The 19509-nt window shown below is 36.4% G+C and overlaps 1 long non-coding RNA gene across 1 annotated transcript in view; it reads left to right on the top strand.

Moving 5' to 3' along the window:
• LOC139030872 (uncharacterized) overlaps positions 1-15790 on the top strand; it is a 272068-nt gene extending 256278 nt beyond the window's left edge. The window contains exon 5 of the long non-coding RNA XR_011483310.1: positions 15696-15790. This is a non-coding gene — a long non-coding RNA (uncharacterized lncRNA). The remainder of the gene's footprint in view (positions 1-15695) is intronic.
• The last annotated feature ends 3719 nt before the right edge of the window (positions 15791-19509 follow it).

Here is a 19509-nt window from a genome sequence, read left to right as displayed (position 1 = left end):
CTTTTTGAATTAATGTTTTTGTTTTTTCTGGATATATAACCAGGAGTGGGATTGCTGGATCTATTTTTAATTTTTTGAGAAACCTCCATACTGGTTTCCATAGTGGTGACAATGTATTCCCACAAACAGTATAAAAGGTTCCCTTTTCTCCATACCCTCTCTAACTTCTGTTATTTGTAGACTTTTTAATGATGGCCATTCTGACAGTTGTGAGGTGATAGCTCATTATGGATTGGTTTTGCATTTCTCTGATGATTAGCTATGTTGAGCATTTTTTCATGCTACTTGCTATTGGCCATCAGTATATCAGTATATCTTTTTTGAAAAACATGTCTATTCAGAGTTTCTACCTATTTTTTAATCAGGTTTTTTTCAAGAGTTGTATAAGCTGTCTATATATGTTGGATGTTAACCCCTTATTGGTCATATTATTTGCAAATATTTTCTCCCATTTGGTAGGTTGTCTTTTCATTTGTTGATGGTTCCCTTTCTTGTGCAAAAGCATTTAAATTGGACTAGGTGCCATCTGTTTATTTTTGCTTTTATTTCCTTTGTCTTAGGAGACAGATCAAAAGAAAAAAAAAACAACTTCTAAGATTTATGTCAAAGTGGTCTCCCAATATTCTCTGTAACCGTTTTATGGTTTCAGCTCTTACATTTAGAACTTTAATCCATTTTGAGTTTATTTTTGTATATGATGTAAAGAAATGTTTTAAAAATCATTATTTTACATGTAGCTGTCCATTTTCCCCCAGCACCACTTATTGAAAGACTGTCTTTCCTCCATTATATATTCTTGCCTCTTTAGCCATGGATTAACTGACCGTATGTGTGTGGGTTTGTTTCTGGGCTCTCTACTCTGTTCCACTGATCTATGTGTCTGGTTTTGTACCATAACGTGCTATTTTGATTACTGTGCCGCTGTTTTATAATATAGTCCGAAGTGATGGAGCATTTGTATCTCCAGATTTGTATTTTTTCCTCAAGATTCTTTGGGTAACTTGGGGTCTTTTGTAGTTCCATATGAATTCCAGGATTGTTTGTTCTAGTTCTGTGAAAAATGTCATAAGTATTTTGATAGGGATTGCATTAAATCTGTAGATTGCTTTGCGTAGTATGACTCTTGTAGCAATATTAACTATTCCAATCCAAGAGCATGGAATATTTTTCAATTTCTTTGTATCATCTTCTATTTCTTTCATCAGTGTTTTATGATTTTCATGGTATAGGTCTTTCAGCTCCTTGGTTAAGTTTATTTCTAAGTATTTATTTTTTTGATGTGATTTTAAATAAGATTGTTTTTTTGCTTTCTCTTCCTGAGTGTTCTTTATTAGTGTAGAGAAAGTAACTAATTTCTGCATAGTAATCTTGTATCTTGCAACTTTACTGAATTTATTAGTCCTAATAGTTTTGGTGTGGAGACTTAAGTGTTTTCTGTTTATAATATCCTGTCATCTGCAAACAGCGACAGTTTTGGGATGCCTTTTATGTCTTTTTCTTGTCTGTTGTGGCTAAAACTCACAATACTGTGTTACAGAGAAGTGGTGAGCGTGGACATTCTTGCCTTGTTTCTGATTTTAGAGGAAAGATATTCAGCTTTTCACCATTAAGTATAGTGTGAGTTTGTCATACATGGCTTTTATTATGTTGAGATATGTTTCCTCCATGTCAGTTTTATTGAGATCTTTATATGAATGGATGTTGAATTTTGTCAGATGGTTTCTTTGTGTCTGTTAAGATGTTCATGTGATTTTTATCTTTCCTTTTGTAAACGTGATGTATCATATTGATTTACATTTGCAAATATTAAACTATCCTTGCCCCTGGAATAAATCCCACTTGAGTATGGTGTATGGACCTTTTCTTTATTGTTAAATACAGTTAGTAACAGTTTGTCGATGATTTTTTCATCTATGTTTATCAGTTATTGGTCTATAATTGTCTTTTTTGGGGGGAGTGTATGTTTGATTTTAGTTATCAGGGTAATGGTGGACTTGTGGAATGAATCTGAATTTCATCTTCAACTTTTTGGATTAGTTTGAGAAAGATAGATATGAGCTCTTCTTGGTGGATCCCCTGTGCAGCTGTCTTGGTCTGGGACTTTTGTTCGGCTGGGAGTTGGGTTTTTTTTTGGCTTTTGTTGTTGCAGATTCAGTTTCACTGCTCATGACCAGTCTGTTCAGATTATCTCTTTCCAGTTCAGTCTTGGAAGTTTGTAGGTTTTTAGATATTTGTTTATTCCTTTAAGTTGTTCAGTTTGCTGGCATATAACTGTTTGCATTATTATCTTGTCATTTTTGTATTTCTGTGGTATCAGTTATTTTTCCTCTGTCATTTCTTGTTTTGTCTATTTGGTTCCTCTTTTCCTGATGAAATCTTTGGTTTATCTTTGGTTTATCTTTTTAAAAAGAATTAGCTCTTGGTTTCATTGACATTTTCTATTGTGTTTTTTGTTTGTTTCTTATTTATTTATTTTGGTCTCTGTTTCCTCTTTGTTACCTTCTTCCTTTTGGTGACTTTGGGCTTTGTCCTTCTTTTTCTCATTCTAGATCACATGCTAGGTTGTTTCTGAGATTTCTCTTTGTTTTTGAAGCAGCCTATGTTGTTACAAACGTTCCTCTTAGAATGGCTTTTGCCGCATCCCACAGATTTTGGAAAGTTTTGTTTCCATTTTGATTTGTCTTGAGGTATTTTCTAGCTGCTTTGTTGATTTCTTCATTGACCCTTTGGTTTTTCAGTAGCATGTTGTTTCGACTCCATATGTTCATGCTCTTTTTCCATTTTTCTTCCTGTAATTGATTTCTAATTTCACACCTTTGTTTTTGGAAAAAATGCTTGATATGATTTCTGTCCTCTTAAATTTGTTAAGATGAATTCAAAATGTTTAAAACACATGTTTTAATAGCTAACATAGGTTCCATAATTTTCTAAATTTAGAGCTGATTGACTTAGTACCTTAAGTTTGTTTGCTGAAAATGGATGTTACTTTGTACTTAATTTTTAAAAATATTATACAGAGTAAAATAAGAATTATGGCATATTTAAAACGGAAAATTTATTATGATAGAGATTTTTTACAGATATATGTTCTTCCTAACTTTTTGGGTTTCCCAAGTGTCCTAGCCTAGAAACCATAAATGAATATTGAGAATGACAAGCTTGCTTTAAGTCAGTGCAAAATGGTGCTATAACCAATGGTATATAAAAATCATCACATTTTCAGTTAGCTAAGAGCACCAGCAGAAATTGTTCTTTTACTGCCTACTTTTGAAGTTATATACAGTCTGGCACATTTGGAGAGCATTAATACAAAATCCAATGAGACAAAGAATACAACTGGTTTTCTAACTAAAGGCTAAGGTTTATGGCAGAAAAATGGCCTAATTTCCCAAAGGTTTCAAGTGTGGATTTACCTTCTAAGCATCTGCAAATTTGTCTTAGAAATTGTCTATTCTAAAATGTGCCATAATACCAGGATATTATATTATAATATATATATTATATTTATAATTTATTTATTTTTATTTTATTTATAATTTATTATAATACTTATAATATATTATAATATTATATTAAAATATACATTATATTATATTATGTGTTAAATAAACTGTCAGAGACCTCACTTGTAATTGACAGATGACGAGACATCTGGAGATAACTATGTTTTCTGTTCTGTATTTCCAGTTATTTCGTGGCAAAACTACTGACTTAGTAAGTGTGATCAGGCCATGCAGATAGAGTCATGAATAAAGGGTTCTGAAGCTGACCTGGATGTTCTGTTATTAATGCAGATCTCCATATCATATTTTTCTTGCCCCAAATATTCAACATACCTCCATAAAACAATTGCCATAACTATGTGGGATGGACTAAGGTAAAACTATTCTATATTTTATTCACACACTCAAAATATGATTAGATATTTGTTGCTGGGCCTTAAATTGCACTGTTAAATACATTTTATTACATAAATTTGATGATACCTAATTAATAAGAGAGTTTGCTTTTGAAGAAGACTGCTTGTCTCACGAAATTAAAGACCTAAAAATAACTTAAATAGTTCTTCTTCTACTCAGTGCTTTTAAGGAAGAGCTAAAACATTAAAATCATGAGAAAAGAATTTAACAAAAATTGCAACTAGTTGCAAAAATATATCCTTGAAATAGTTTTTAAAAATCAAGACTTCTCATGCAGATATTATGTTAATGCCACAGTCAAATAAAAAGTTTATTATTCAGCTTTCAACATGTAACTAAATGAAAGACACATGGTGGAAAAACTCTTCATCTAAATTTAGCAGGCAGCAAATATTAGTTCCCTTAAAAAGAAAAAAACTGTCATTATATTTAAATCATTTCAAAGTGGGCTTTAAAAGTTTTTTGAGTTTATGAGAACAATACAAACTGACCCAAAAACTGGGTGTGTCAGGATATCATGAAGAGGATTTATGTTTATTATATGTAGCAATTACAGTTGGGGGAACTATAATTACCATTTTCTAAAGAAAGTCAAAGTTGTCAAACAAGTTAATGTACACATTTTTTGGGAAAACAAATGCTTAATGTGATAGAAAGTCTAGTCTAGTCCCTTGTTTTTATTTCCAACAGCAAATCTAACTCAGAATGTCAAATTGAACTCTATTCTTCAATTTTCCCATCTGCAAAGTGAGGAGAAAGACTGTGTTATCTCAGGGGGATATTATACTGCTTCCTCTCCAAACCTTAAAACCAAGCCTGAAATTAGAACTGTTTCCTGCTTAATGTGATTTGTAATCTAAGAGGTTTTGCACGGGCACCACACTCCAAAATATCTCTCCTGTTACTGGGAATATTCCAAGGATCCCAAAGTGTATGTTGTATGGGGATTTCCCCGACTGTATCACCATGACTTACTGTTATTTTATCAAGAACTACTGTAATCATGAGAAAGAGTCTGAGTGACAGTGTCATAGTGGAAGTCCATAATCCCAACCAGTGAACAACAAAATTACACAGGCTCCTGTGATGTACACAGCGAAAGGGGAAGTAGATGGATTCTGGAGATACATGTTTTCCATTTAATGATTTTACCCAAAGATGTTCATGCTTGAAATTTGAACCTATACTTTAGAATTCTGTACTCCTTTTAACCAAATTGAGCAAATGAAAGACACGTTTATGGAGTCTTTCCTGTGCTCCAGTCACCATGCCAAGCTCTGAGGAATTAAAAACAGAAAACAAAAATGTAATAATACAGAGATAAACAAGATGCAGTGTTTGTTCATGAGGAACTCATGTTATAATAGTTCACCTCTGGAAACATTCAAGAAAGAATATTCTGTTTGTTTACCTGAGATCGCTCAAGTTTTTTTTTTTCCTCTTTCTCTCTCTCTCTCTTTTTTTTTTTTTTTTTTTTGACTTTCTTAATGTCTCAGTGGTAAAGAGTCCGCCTGCAGTGCAAGGGATGCAGGTTTGATCCCTGGGTCAAGAAGATCCCCTGGAGGAGAAAATGGCAACCTGTTCTAGTAATATTCTTGCCTGAAAAATCCCAGGGACAGAGGGTCCTGGCAGGCTACAGTCTAAGTCTAAAGGTTCGCCAAGAGTCCGACATGACTGAGCAAATCAGTACAAACAAACAGCACCTGTTAGAAAAAGTGAAGGTATTCACTTTAGCTAAGGATTCAGTTAGCTAAGATGTGAGACTTCTCTTTTTGTTGAGAATCCTGGGAACACACTTCTCTTGCTATTTCTTCCTCCAGAAATATTGTATTTTCAGAGTGTGAAATATTGCTCCAAAATGTGAAAATATTGTCAGTTGGTTTTGTATGTATGAACAGCGCAGGACACCGAAGTGCAATGCACAATATAAAGCTGCCCCCTTTAGCCGAAAGGAAAACTGATTCCAGTTCTTAATAGACTTCAGAGCTGTGAAATGGGCACTCATCATTTCAAACTAGGTCTGCGAACAAGTTATCGAAGACCCTCCACTCCTGCCTGGTAAATGCAGAAGGAAAGAACTCAGAGTTTTGATGTTCAATCTGTCTCCTTTGTTCCTGTCTCTCCTATTAAAACTTGTTCTTACACATGCAGACAGTCACCCATCTTGCCAGTACAGGTATACTTCTACCAGATTATTGGCCACGGTGCATAATACATGGGTAAGTAGAATATAGATGTCTAATCTGGATCATGTAAAAATCAATATTTAACTTTTGACTTATATGTGGCGTGTGTGTGTGTATGCACACTCAATTGTGTCCAACTCTTTGCAACCCCATGGACTGTAGCCCACCAGGCTCCTCCGTCCATGGGATTCCCCAGGCAAGAATACTAGAGAGGGTTGCCATTTCCTCCTCCAGGGGGTCTTCCCTACTCAGTGGTCAAACCTGTGTCTCCTATGCTTCTTAGAAATCATAGTACTCTATGCAAAGATAAATACATAAATTTACTTTTTGAAAGAAACTAGAAACAATCTGACTGGAACTAGGTGAATGCTCCTTCTTAAAAAAAAAGTTCACTCAAATTGTTTGTTGTAAATCAAGAAAAAATATTTAACTTAAAAATGGCAGCCTCCAGAAATGCCAGTATTGTTGGAAAGTTCTATCTTGAGTAATTCACAGGCATATTAAGCTCATGTTATTGGAAGCTTCTTTAAAGCTGGGATTTCTAAAGAGATCTAAAGCTAATATGTCTCACATACAGATCCTTGTCAGTTCAGAAACTTTCTTAAGATGATGTAGAAGAAAAGATGAAAATAATAAATGAGACAGTCTCCTGGTATTTTCAGTTTTTCTTGGTTCCTATTAGATCAGAAACCTCACAGGGGCTCCCTTCCTAATGTTATTTCAGTATAAGTATTTCCATGTCCAGTTCCAGCTGGAAGCAAACACTGCGGACCATGTGAACATTCAGCAAGGACACACAAAATTAGCCCTTAGATTTTGAACCTTAAAAAGGCTTGGGTCAGGGCTGAGTTTTTTCAGAATTATTTACACGTCCCTTAAGATCAGCAGCGTCACTCTCCAACAGGGTGTCCTTAACCCCAAACTTCTATTTTTCACATCCAACCCAGCCTTGTACTCTTTCTCTCCTGCCTCTGACCCACTGACTCTCCAGAGCAAAGGTTTTCTTAAGGACTTAGATATATTTTAAATGCAAAAGAAGAAATACAAAAGCCTAGATGAACATTTTCATGGAAATATCTGAAATGGCAATCTCTACATATTTTGGGTAATTTCAAGAAACAACAGAGTGGATGAGAAACATAAGAACACTTTAAGGTCAATTTGGATAGAAAGCAAAATCAAAGCAAGCATTTACTAAAATTTCAAAAAATCATATTTTAGTATGATTCATCATTACAAATATATTTGTAGTCCTCAGCTTCCCAACAGGCTGGCCTCCAAAAGTTTGTTTGTAAGCTGTTTTTCTGCATCTAAAAAATCATTTCTCTTATAAACAATGTTCTAAATTAGCAGTTATTGGGCTTTGTGTTATGGACCCTTTTGAGAATATCCTAAACTGTGGACTGGCCTTCCAAGTAACTCAGTGATAAAGAATCTGCCTGCAATGTAGGAGATGCGGGTTCAATCCCTGGGTCAGGAAGATCCTCTGGAGAAGGAAATGGCAACCCACTCTGATATTTTTGCCTGGGAAATCCCATGGACAGCGGAGCTTAGTGGGCTATAGTCCATGGGATCTCAAAGAGTTGGACGTGACTTAGCAACTAAACCACCCACCGAAAACTGTGGACATGCTTCCTAGAAAAATTCTCAAATACATGTGAACTCTAATTTTCCATACATGTTCAGTGATTTCACGGATCCAATTAAGGACTTCTTTTCTCGGGCACCAGGATATCTCAAAAATCCATAACCAATGGATGAACTAAGTGGACTTTTCTGCTCTGGTCTGGAAATGGAGCCACTATTTCTAACAACATATTAAACAATACACTTGTAATTATGTCTTTGGAGACTAGCCCACCAGATTAACATTGCTGGCAGCTACAACAGTTAAGCTACAAGGTGGTAGCATGATACCATTATTGTATTCTTACCTCATCAGGGTGCAAGCCATAGTTTTTCGTTGTACAGAGTTGAGTGGGAGGGGTGTATGTTTCAAAGGGCAGATATTGGCCTTACTTCTGAAGGACTCATTGTTCTTTGAGAAGGTGCTAGAGCATTTGTGCATTAGTTATTTATGAAGAATGGTGTCTAGGGTCTGGGTCAAACTACTTACAATGAGCATGTTATAAACCTCTTTTCTTAGATTTCTCCAAGAGAAAGAAGGGTTGTGTCCATATAAAAAACTTGTACATGGGTGTTCATAGAGGCTTTCTTTTTAATAGTAAAAAACCACTTAGTAGTAATATATATATATATATATATATATATATATATATATATATATACATATACTTAACGCCATCCCAGCAATCCAGTTCTTATGTGTGACCTAAGAGAAATGAAGACTCATGTTCACACACAGATGTTTACATGAACATTTATAGAAGCTCTGTTCATCATCTAAGTGAAAAAACAATCCAAATATCCTTCAAGAGTTAATGGATAAACAAACTGGTACATCCAAACAATGCAATGCACACTTCAGTTCAGTTCAGTCCTTCAATCTTGTCCAACTGTTTGTGACCCCATGGACTGCAGCACTCTAGGCCTATCTGTCCATCACCAACTCCCAGAGTTTACTCAAACTCATGTCCATTGAGTCAGTGATGTCATCCAACCATCCTATCCTCTGTCATCCCCTTCTCCTCCCATCTTCAATCTTTCCCAAAATCAGAGTCTTTTCCAATAAGTCAGGTGGCCATCGTATTGGAGTTTTGGCCATTTCTTCGCATCAGGTGGCCCAAGTATTGGAGTTTCAGCTTCAGCATCAGTCCTTCCAATGAATATTCTGGACTGATTTCCTTTAGAATGGACTAGTTGGATCTCCTTGCAGTCCAAGGGACTCTCAAAAGTCTTCTCCAACACCATAGTTCAAAAGCATCAATTCTTTGGTGCTCAGCTTTCTTTACAGTCCAACTCTCACATCCATACACGACTACTGGAAAAACCATAGTTTGGACTAGACAGACCTTTGTTGGCAAAGTAATGTCTCTGCTTTTTAATATGCTGTCTAGGTTGGTCATAAATTTTCTTCCAAAGAGCAAGTGTCTTTTAATTTCATGACTGCAGTCACCATCTGCAGTGATTTTGTAGCCCCCCAAAATAAAGTCTGCCATTGTTTCCACTGTTTCCCCATCTATTTGCCGTGAAGTAATGGAAGCAGATGCCATGATCTTAGTTTTCTAAATGTTGAGTTTTAAGGCAACTTTTTCACTCTCCTCTTTCACTTTCATCAAGAGGCTCTTTAGTTCTTCTTCACATACTGCCATAAGGGTGGTGTCATCTGCATATCTGAGGTTATTGATAGTTCTCATGGCAATCTTGATTCTAGCTTGTACTTCATCCAGCCCAGCATTTTTCATGATGTACTCTGCATATAAGTGAAATAAGCAGGGTGACAATATACAGCCTTAACGTACTCCTTTCCTGATTTGGAACCAGTCTGTTGTTCCATATCCAGTTCTAACTGTTGCTTCTTGACCTGCATACAGATTTCTCAGGAGGCAGGTCAGGTGGTCTGGTATTCCCATCTCTTTCAGAATTTTCCAGTTTGTTGTGACCCACACAGTCAAAGCACATCAGTAATCAAACTAAATAACAAGCAGAGGTAATAAATAGTCACACTCTGCTGCTGCTGCTGCTGCTGCTGAGTCACGTCAGTCGTGTCCGACTCTGTGTGACCCCATAGACAGCAGCCCACCAGGCTCCTCTGTCCCTGGGATTCTCCAGGCAAGAACACTGGAGTGGGGTGCCATTGCCTACTCCGAGTCACACTCTAGCACTTTCTAATTCTTTTACTACATTTTGCTGTCATATCATGTTCTTGAACTTATTTATGTCTATTGTGCCTGCTCAGAGAAAGTATCACATAATAGCACAGTTGCACCCCCATTTCCCACTCATCTTCATTGATGACACTCTGGTAGCTTGGAGCCAGCCATGGGAGGAGCACTTACACTATAGAAATTGACAGTTTCTGTGGGCTTTTTTGCAGAACTGATTGTTGATATTTACCAGCACACCACTGCACACCTTCCTCTCAGGATGACAAGATGTCCTTTCAGTGGAATGCTGGAGCTTTGAGCAATTATCTTAACCCCATGTCTATCCTTGTCTTTAATGTGGGCATTTTATGAATAGAAATTAAAATTAACTTGTCCAGAACTGATGACAATGAAATGATTCTTGTCTATGGACATGCAAATGGCCTCTGTCCAGGAGAGAAACAACCCTCCCATGTATGGAAAGTTGGGAGTCCATTTGCAATTGATTTCAATATTCCTGATCATAAATGTGTTTGTTCTTTGGATTTGCCTTTGAATGAATGTATTTTCTTGATCCCTTATTTAATTAATGATATAAATTATTTTTACATGTCTTTAGTTTGCATTTACTTGAGAATCCAGTTTTAGCTTTTTTTTGAAAAATATCTCTGACAGCATATGGTTTTGTCTGCAGCACTTGACTGCCTTTAAAACCCCTTGCTGTGAATATCTGTCTTTTTCCAGTCAGATTATTCACACTCAGGTTTCTCTGATACCCAGTTTTCCCAACAGAGTTAAAGACTCTGTACTTGGAATAATGTACTCATGGATGACACCGCAGTACAACCAAACAGACTTTGCTGTTGTAGCTCTGAGGTGAAATTTCAGGAAATGCTAGATCTGCAGGAGTGATAAGATGGGATTTTGTGCAAATAGCCAGCATTAAGATTGAGGGAGCTCTGGGTATCCGTCTTTGATTCCAATAAAAGACACAGCACGGAAGGGAGCCCTACTTTATGTAATTATATTTTGTGATAATTGGAGAGACATCTTGATGAAGTTTGCCATAGTATCTGATGGGAAATGATATGTTAACAATTGACTTGCTGGCTTCTTTCCTAACATCATTCATTAACATAACATTAACCAAAAAACAAGTGACCTTTTAAAATTTTCTTTTCTTTGGAATATTAACAAAGTTCTCATTCAGATACTACTTTTGCCTCTTTTTTTTTTTAATCCTTGTAGTTGACATCCCTTAGATCAGACAGTTGGGATTCTGACATTTGCTGCACCAAGAACTACTTACAAAATAACTTCCCCTTCCTTCGCTCTTTTATTTAACAATTATATGAACTATTGTTTCACCATTTATTGGGATCAGTTCTCCAAACATTAATCCTAAAATCATAACAGTCACATATCAGCATTTTATTTACATTTTTCTTTCTTTTCATTGCCAGTTACTTCATGTGTATTCATGTATATGTTTTTTGGTTGTTTGTTTTTTAACAATATTAAGAAAATTGTAGTTTATGTGGAGACACTTGATAACTGGCACTTTATCAAACTAAACATGGCCCAAACATTTGTTGCTGATGATGTATAGTTTACTTAATTTCTCTTGCAAATAAACTTTTTATTTAATATTTCACTCTGCTCCCTAGAGAAGCCAGACTAGATACATTTTTTATTAATATAGTCTCACAAAAAAGCCACAAAGTGTATCTTCTTGGCCTATAGCAATAATATATTAGATATTGTGGTTTTCAAAATTGTATCATATGGTAGTCCAAAGAAGGAATAATAGTATTTGCTCTGTGAGAATTGCTTCGGGAGTTTATAGACGGGGCCACTGTAATCAATTTTTAGATAAAAGAGTTAATCTGTTATCACTCAATTTAGATAAAACTCCCTTCTAAAATATATGTCACGAAACTTAGACAGTGCCAATTTTTCAAAGAAAATCTAATTTATTAAACACCCTTGGAGTCATAATTGATCTGTTATTGTTACTCTGAAATGAATAATCAAATGAGTTTTAATGTTACCTTATTAGCATTACCAAGGAAACTCCACTGAGATGATTAATAGCTACTTGTTTCATGCATTTCTACAGTTCCAAGGAGACCAAGTTCTTTGATTATAGCTGAAACTATATTCAAATTCTGTCCTTAGATTTGTGACATCAGGCTACTTAAACTTCCTCAATTCTCTGTTTCTTCATCTAGTAAAATAGGAATGATACCTACCTCTCAGGTTTTTGTTTTTGTTATTTGTATGTTTTTGTTTGGAGTTTATTTTGAGACTGAAGATAATATTTATGAGGCTGTAACACAGGATCTGGAAAAGTTATAATAATTATTATAAAAATTTAATGTTCTTATAGTTTTATGGGATTTGAGGCATCAGTGGATTTTCCATGTTACAAAATAAAAAACAGAGGTATACATTTTAGTATATTCTGCCCCCAAGAGAGACCAAATCCATAAAACTTATTCCTATTTGGAAGAAGGGTGTAGAATAATAAGTAAGTCTGGGTCATGACTAAATTACCTTGGGATCTTAGGGAAACTTGCTCAAGAGAGGCTCCAAGCTAGATTGGATTTCTTGGTAAAGATTTAGTACTCAGAGCTCCCAGGGACTCCCAAAGTCCTTCTTAACCTCTGTGAGGCCAATTAAAGAAGCATTTGTGAGAGTTAATCCTTTTAAAAACAGGAGTCTGTGTAAAGCATAAAGCAGACAGAAATGAAATTATAGCACAGTCCTTTCTCGCCTGCCTTTCCAGGTCCTTACCCTGGAGGCAGGAACCTCTATAGCTGCAGTTGCTGTTCTTGATATAAGGGTATAGGGACAATAACGTATTGGAATCAGCAATTATCAGAGATTCTAGCCACCTGGTTGTGCCAGGCCCCAAAATTACAGGTTCATTTGTAATTGTTGTTTGGTCGCTAAGTCATATCTGACTCTCTGCAACCCATGGGATTTCCCAGGCAAGAAGACTGGAGTGTCTTGCCTTTTCTTTCTCCAGGGGATCTTCCCAACCCAGGGATCAAACCTGTTTCTCCTGCATTAGAAGGTGGATTCTGAAAGGCACCAAAAAGCAAGATCTGAATTCTACTAGAATCCTGAGATAAGTAGAACGCTCTGGTTGCAAAGACAGCAGGAGGGGACTTTATGCATGGCTTCAGTCTGGCCAGTTTTTAAACTCCTGACAGATGTGTGGTGATGAGTGACACCTACAGCTATGTAAATTTGTAAATGCTTTATCTCTCTCTTTCTTTTTTTTTACATTTTCTAAGACATTCCTTTGTTATATGTTCACCTGGCACAAGAGCTTCAGACCTTTGTTATATTCATCTAGAAAGAGAAATTTGAACTTTGCAGAGCACCAATTTACATGACTGGCTAAGACTTTATTAACATTCCTCATTCCATGCTTATATCCAAGATATCTTATTATTTCAATTAATAAAAAGACAAAAATAGCAATCAGTATAAGCAATGGCACATTTGTGGGAAGTGAGCATTTCAAAGATCAGTGTTAAGACTAATCATGTACTTTAATCTTATATTAAAAATAGTTGCTGATTCAAAGATAAAAGTGTAAGATTCTGCTATTGAGTTGTTTATGTAAATAACTACCTTTCATATGCAAATCCTAAGACAATTCTCATTTTGCCAAAAGAAAAGCTAAAATAACTTAGAGATAAATACAGTTGCTATCTGGTTCCTGCATTGGAGGCTGAACAGTGCCTAGCTGACTCCATTTGTCCAGTCATGGTTTCAATACAAACTCAACTGAGGCGCCAACACCTTGGATCCATTGCTTGTAGGAGTTTTCAGCCCTCACTGTGCATATAGATTGATGGGGGAGAAGAAAAAAGCAGGAATCAGTGTGATAACTGCAGGAGGTTAACCTTGGTACAGAGGCTAACACCTGTAGTCCACAGGGTGGCACATGTCAGGTATTTGGTAGGGTAAGTGAAGAGGCGGATAGGTGTTCACTTTGGCTGGTACAGCCTGGCAGCTGAAAGCTGGACAGGAAACTAGCTCTTTCACCCAAAGTCACATGGAAATAAAGCCCCAAGCTCCAAATGAAGAAGTGACAAGCAATTAAGCACAAGAGGCTATCAAGAAGAGAGGTGGGTTACTGGCAGAAATCAACAACAAAGAAATCCAGCTGGGAGGGCTGGGCTGACTTGGTTGCTCCAGAAAAGTGGAGAAAGAAGAGAGGATTCTGGGCTCTGGAAACCTCGAGAACATGGAGATCGTTCTGGACACATAAGAAATAGGTTTGTGGCAGCAAGATGAATTCTGAAGCCTACCATGTGGTAGATTTGATTCTGCTGAGCAAGACCCCATTATGGTAAAACAGAGCTTCAGCTCAGGTAAGCCTGAACTTACAGGGAAGATCTTTAAGGCAGAGTCAAGGGAGTTTAATAGCCTGAAGTCAGGATGTTTTTGTTTTTAAACAATTTCTGTGTCTGACAGTTAAGTAGTTAAGTGTCAACAATATTTTGCTTTCAATCAACTGAGAGAATTTGTCTACCAGACTTCAAGACAGTCCTTTTTTGTAAAACTTTTATTGTATTTCACAAGTATAAAAATTACTGACTGTAGGAAACCAGTATCCAACCAACCCCTATATGTCTTCTCTTGCTTATGTCTCTATAAATAAAGGGCTTCCCAAGTGGTGCTCATGGTAAAGAATTCACCTGCCAATGCAGGAAACGCAAGAGACAGAGGTTCGATCCCTGGGTTGGGATCCTCTGGAATAGAAAATAGCAACCCATTCCAGTATTCTTGTCTGGAAAATCCCATGACCAGAGGAGTCTAGCAGGCTGCAGTCCACGGGTTGCAGAGTTGGACAAGACTGAGCACACACATTCTGTGTTTAAAAATCATTCTAACGAGAGAATCATTTTTTGCCTTCCGGGGAAGAGTTCTGATTCAGAGGCCATCTGGAAGATACCCCAAATTATTCATTTTTAATGGTCACATTTGCTTTGATGTTAAGTGCTTTGGAAGGAATCATCAGCTCTTTCCACCAGGATTATGATTTTTAGAGGCAAAAAGCATAGTTTTCTTAAAATTTGTAAAATTTTTAATGACAACATTTTTATTAGCTTTGTTTTCACCTTCTGGCCAATCAAATTGCTAATGCTTTGCTCATCTTAAAGCTAAGAGGATGCTGATAATTTGTTGAAGCAGATATGTAGCTATATAGAGAAGATTTTCTGTGGATGAGCCATCTAAGAAGACAAAAATTGCAGAGAGAAATCATGTAGAGTACAGTTATCCTTCATTTTACATGTAGATAGATAGACCTGAATATTCATTGGAAGGACTGATGCTGGAGCTGAAACTCTAATACTTTGGCCACCTGATATGAAGAGCTGATTCATTTGAAAAGATCCTGATGCTGGGAAAGATTGAAGGCAGGAGGAGTAGGGGACAACAGAGGATGAGATGGTTGGATGGCATCACCAACTCAATGGACATGAGTTGCAGTAAACTACAGAAATTGGTGATGGACAGGGAGGTCTGGTGTGCAGCAGTCCATGGGATCCCAAAGAATCGGACATGACTGAGCAACTGAACTGAACTGAAGATAGAAATAATGGTATGGACTTATTGTACAATAAATATTTATGCCTCTTCCAGCATGGTAAAGTTATCTTCCGGCTCCTGTTGATATGGGGCTCAGCCATGGACTTCTGCCTGTGGACTGCAGGCAGAAGTCATAAGGTCTGAGTTCTGACCTAAGAGGCATTGTGTGCTTACATTCATCTCTCTTGCATTTCTGCTTTTTATCTCAGACACCTGCTGTACAATAAGGGATGAGAAACTTATGGAGCAGACTTAGACCAAGCCATAGATTAAACCAAGCCAATCCCAGCCTCAATGAGCTGAATTCCAGGTAAGCCTGTGCGTGCATGCATGCTTAGTCACTTCATTTATGTCCAACTCTGCAACCCTATGGACTGTAGCCCGTTAGGCTCCTCTGTCCATGGGATTCTCCCGGCAAGAATACCGGAGTGGGTTGCCATGCCCTCTTCCAGGGGATCTTCCTGACCCAGTGATCAAACTCCCATCTTTTGTGTCTCCTGCATTGGCAGGCAGGTTCTTTACCACTAGCGCCACTTGGGAAGCCCCAGGTAAGCCCTAACCCACCATACACAGGAGGGCAAGAAATAATTATATTAGTTTTGCCTCCAAGTTGTAGAGTAGTTTAACTGCATTGTTGTAGAAATATCTTACTGATTATATGTTATGCATTATTAGCATAGTTTATTCTCTGTATATGTTATGTGTAAATTTGTATTCCATTTAATTAATGAAATAATAAAATAATTTATTTTTATGATCTGAAGAACTGAAGTTGTGAGATTTTCAGTTTGGCAGACACCATAATAGTAATTGACAAGTATTGTAAAAAGGCAATTGCTTATACTCAGATAGCAAGTTCTTTATTCAGAGCAAAGTTTTCAGGTCTACGAGTATAACATCAGGAAGAAATGAAATTCCAGCCAGAAAAGAGGGTGATAAAGAATTAGGAAGGCAGATGAAAAATATATAAAGATATGTCTGTAGGAGATGAGTCAGCATACCTTGAGGTATGGTTGATTACAAAGTCCAGTGCTTAATAAGTCAAAATTCAATCTTAATCTCTTCATCTCCAAAATTTTCTACTTACTGGTAAACTCAAAGAATTTTATAGCCATAAAGGATCTTGGGAATCACATTTTAGTTCAGTCAATCATCTTAGAAATAAGGAAACTGAAGACAAAATAAGAAATCACACCATATCAAATGAGAAAAAAATTTCAGTCTTGACTAATTATAAATCTATAAATAAATCTTCTGATTAAAAATATAATATTTCTACCATATCACACCATCTCATTATCAATTTATATGAAAGTATTCTTTTGTTGACAGTTTTTTGTCTTCTATTTATTTGGGACTATTCTTTTGTAGTTATAGTTATATAATTAAGATAAAGTAGCTATAAGATAGGTTTTATATGGATTTACAATGAAATTATATACAATGCTGTACATACCATTTAAATCAGCGGTCCTTAATTTTCACTAAGGATGAGGGTCCCCCAGACAGCTTTATAAAATACTGGGACCTGGTCTCACCCTTTAAGATTATGATTTAAATTGCCTGGGGAGTAGTCTAGGAACTGAGATTGCTAAAAACTGCTGTAAAGAACTATAAACAGATTTTTTTCATTTTTTCTTTTTAGGCTTTATTCTTATATAAATAAAACCTATTCATATTAAATAGAAACACTAAATGCTATAAATTTCCTTCTACAGCACTTTAGCCACACCCCATGATTATGACATGTAGAATATTCATTAAAAAAAAACTTTTTAAACTAAGTACTATTTATTAAGGAAAAAACTTTACTTTTCATTGATTTATAACTAGTGAATATTGGGCTGGGCAAACCAAAATTGCCTTTGCACTTAAAATGTCTCCTTTTGCTGTAAACTGTACATATTAAATAAACGCAATATGTATGTGATATAAAATATAATAGAAATAATTCACTTATAAAATTCATGTGAAAATAATCATTACAAAACGCTATTCTGAGAACTAAATTCCATCACGCTTTATTTTGAGCACAAGTTTGACTCTCACAAGTATCATCTGTTCTTAAAGTAATGAATGGGATTCCTTCTGAAAAGAGAGAGTTTTAGAGTCCCAAGTTCTTTGTATGTTTCTGGCATTCCAGCAGTTGATTCATTTGAAATTTGAATCAACCTGAGAAGAACTCATGTCGGATTTCAGAATATGAAGGTGGACAAAAATAAACTCCGGCTCGTGGAAGAAGGTTCTTAAATGCTTCCCGGAAGCACAGATAAAGATGGACCTCATTTTGAAGGGGGAAGTAGAGAACTGATCCTGTTTGCCCATGGCGTCTGAGTAGGGGGACGTGAAGCATTCCACTTTTAGACCCTTAGTGAGAGACAGTAAGGATGTAAGCTCCCAGCCACTGTGGTGTTCGAAAGACCTTCTTGTAATCTGAAGGCTTCTTCTCCTAAGTCATTTTCTGGTAACTGGATCATTCTTATAATTTTAGCCATCATCTTTTTCTGTCTTGAGGGTCTGGACTTTTCTTTCTTTACTTCTTTTACTAGAGTAGTCATTTCCTCCTCTGAGATTGAGTTGGTTCTCTTCAACTTTCCATATGTGTCAGCCAGCCTCTGGATTTTTGAAGACTCTTTTTCTAGGCTGGAGTCTTCTAAATATGACTTAGCATTTAAAAATTCCTTTTTAACAGAACTAGACATGCCAAAAAATTGTTGCTTCACCTGAATCAGCGCAGCCAGTGTTTGTGCAGCTCAAAATTCCCTTTCCCGTAAAATCAGTTTCTAACCTAATGCATAAGTCTGAACAAATACAAGAAACCCACCAAAAAGCCAATGACAGAAACACACATCACTGACTCCCATTGGAGGCTGCTGTGGACAATGCCTGGTCTCATGTCATCTGGCAGCAGTTCTGCTACAACTTCTCGCGATTTCCCCAGAATCAGCTGAAAGCCAAGTTCCATAATGGCTCACACTCCCTCTGTGCACTGAAGTCCGCCCCAGAGTCCCCCAGCGTTGTCGTGGTTCCCACAGTCTGCGGTAACTGCCGAGAACCCTGCAGTGTTCCGCGCGGAACCCAATCACATCTGGCAGGTTAACCTGTCTACCAGTAGAACTTTCACTTTGACAAGTGAAAGATGAATATAATCTTTTGCCACAGTGGCCTCTCTTTCTCTATTTAATTTTTTCAATTATGAAAATTTTTATTAAAGTCAATTTTCTACTGTGAAATTTACATCTAAAATGTACAGTTTGATGACCTTTGACAGGTTGCACTTGTAAAACCAACACTCCAAATCTCAATTAGAATATGTTCATCACTCTAGAAATTTCTTCTACCTCCTTCCCTTCCCTGTGATTCATTCTCCCTCCCCAGAAGCAATTGTGACTTCTATCACCATATAATGTTGAGCATTCTTAAACTTCCCATAAACGATATCATGTAGAATGCAATCTTTTGGGTCTAACTTCTTTCACTCAAGATAATGTTTTTGAATTTCATCTCTGTCATTGAGTGGAACAGTAGTTCATTCATTTTAGTTTCCTAGTATGTGATTGTATAAATATTCAATATTTTTTTAATTTTCCTATTAATGATTCCATGGACTTTATAGTCCACGGGGTCGCAAGAGTTGGACACGACTGAGCGACTTTCACTTTTCACTTTAAGTTTCCATTTGTCCTAGGAAAATACCTAGGCATGGAGATAGATGTTTGTGTAAGAAACATCTAGTTTTTCAAATTGGTTGTACCATTGTACACTATTATCTATAGTACATGAGGCTTACATTTGCTCTGTATCCTCACCAACCACTTTTTGCAGGTCTCTTTTAAAATGTTTTCCATTTTTAATACGTGTGAAATGGTCCTAGTGTTTTTAATTTGCCGTTATGTGCCTATTGGCCATCATATAAATTCTCATATGAAAGAGATCTTTGCATTGTTTTAAAAAATATTTAATGTATTTGTCTTATTCTCATTGATTTATAGGAGTTCTTCATACATCCCAGTCCTAATGGAC

This window comes from Odocoileus virginianus, chromosome 24 (assembly GCF_023699985.2).
Source record: "Odocoileus virginianus isolate 20LAN1187 ecotype Illinois chromosome 24, Ovbor_1.2, whole genome shotgun sequence".
NCBI lineage: Eukaryota > Metazoa > Chordata > Mammalia > Artiodactyla > Cervidae > Odocoileus > Odocoileus virginianus.
This window is presented reverse-complemented; position numbering and strand designations above follow the sequence as displayed.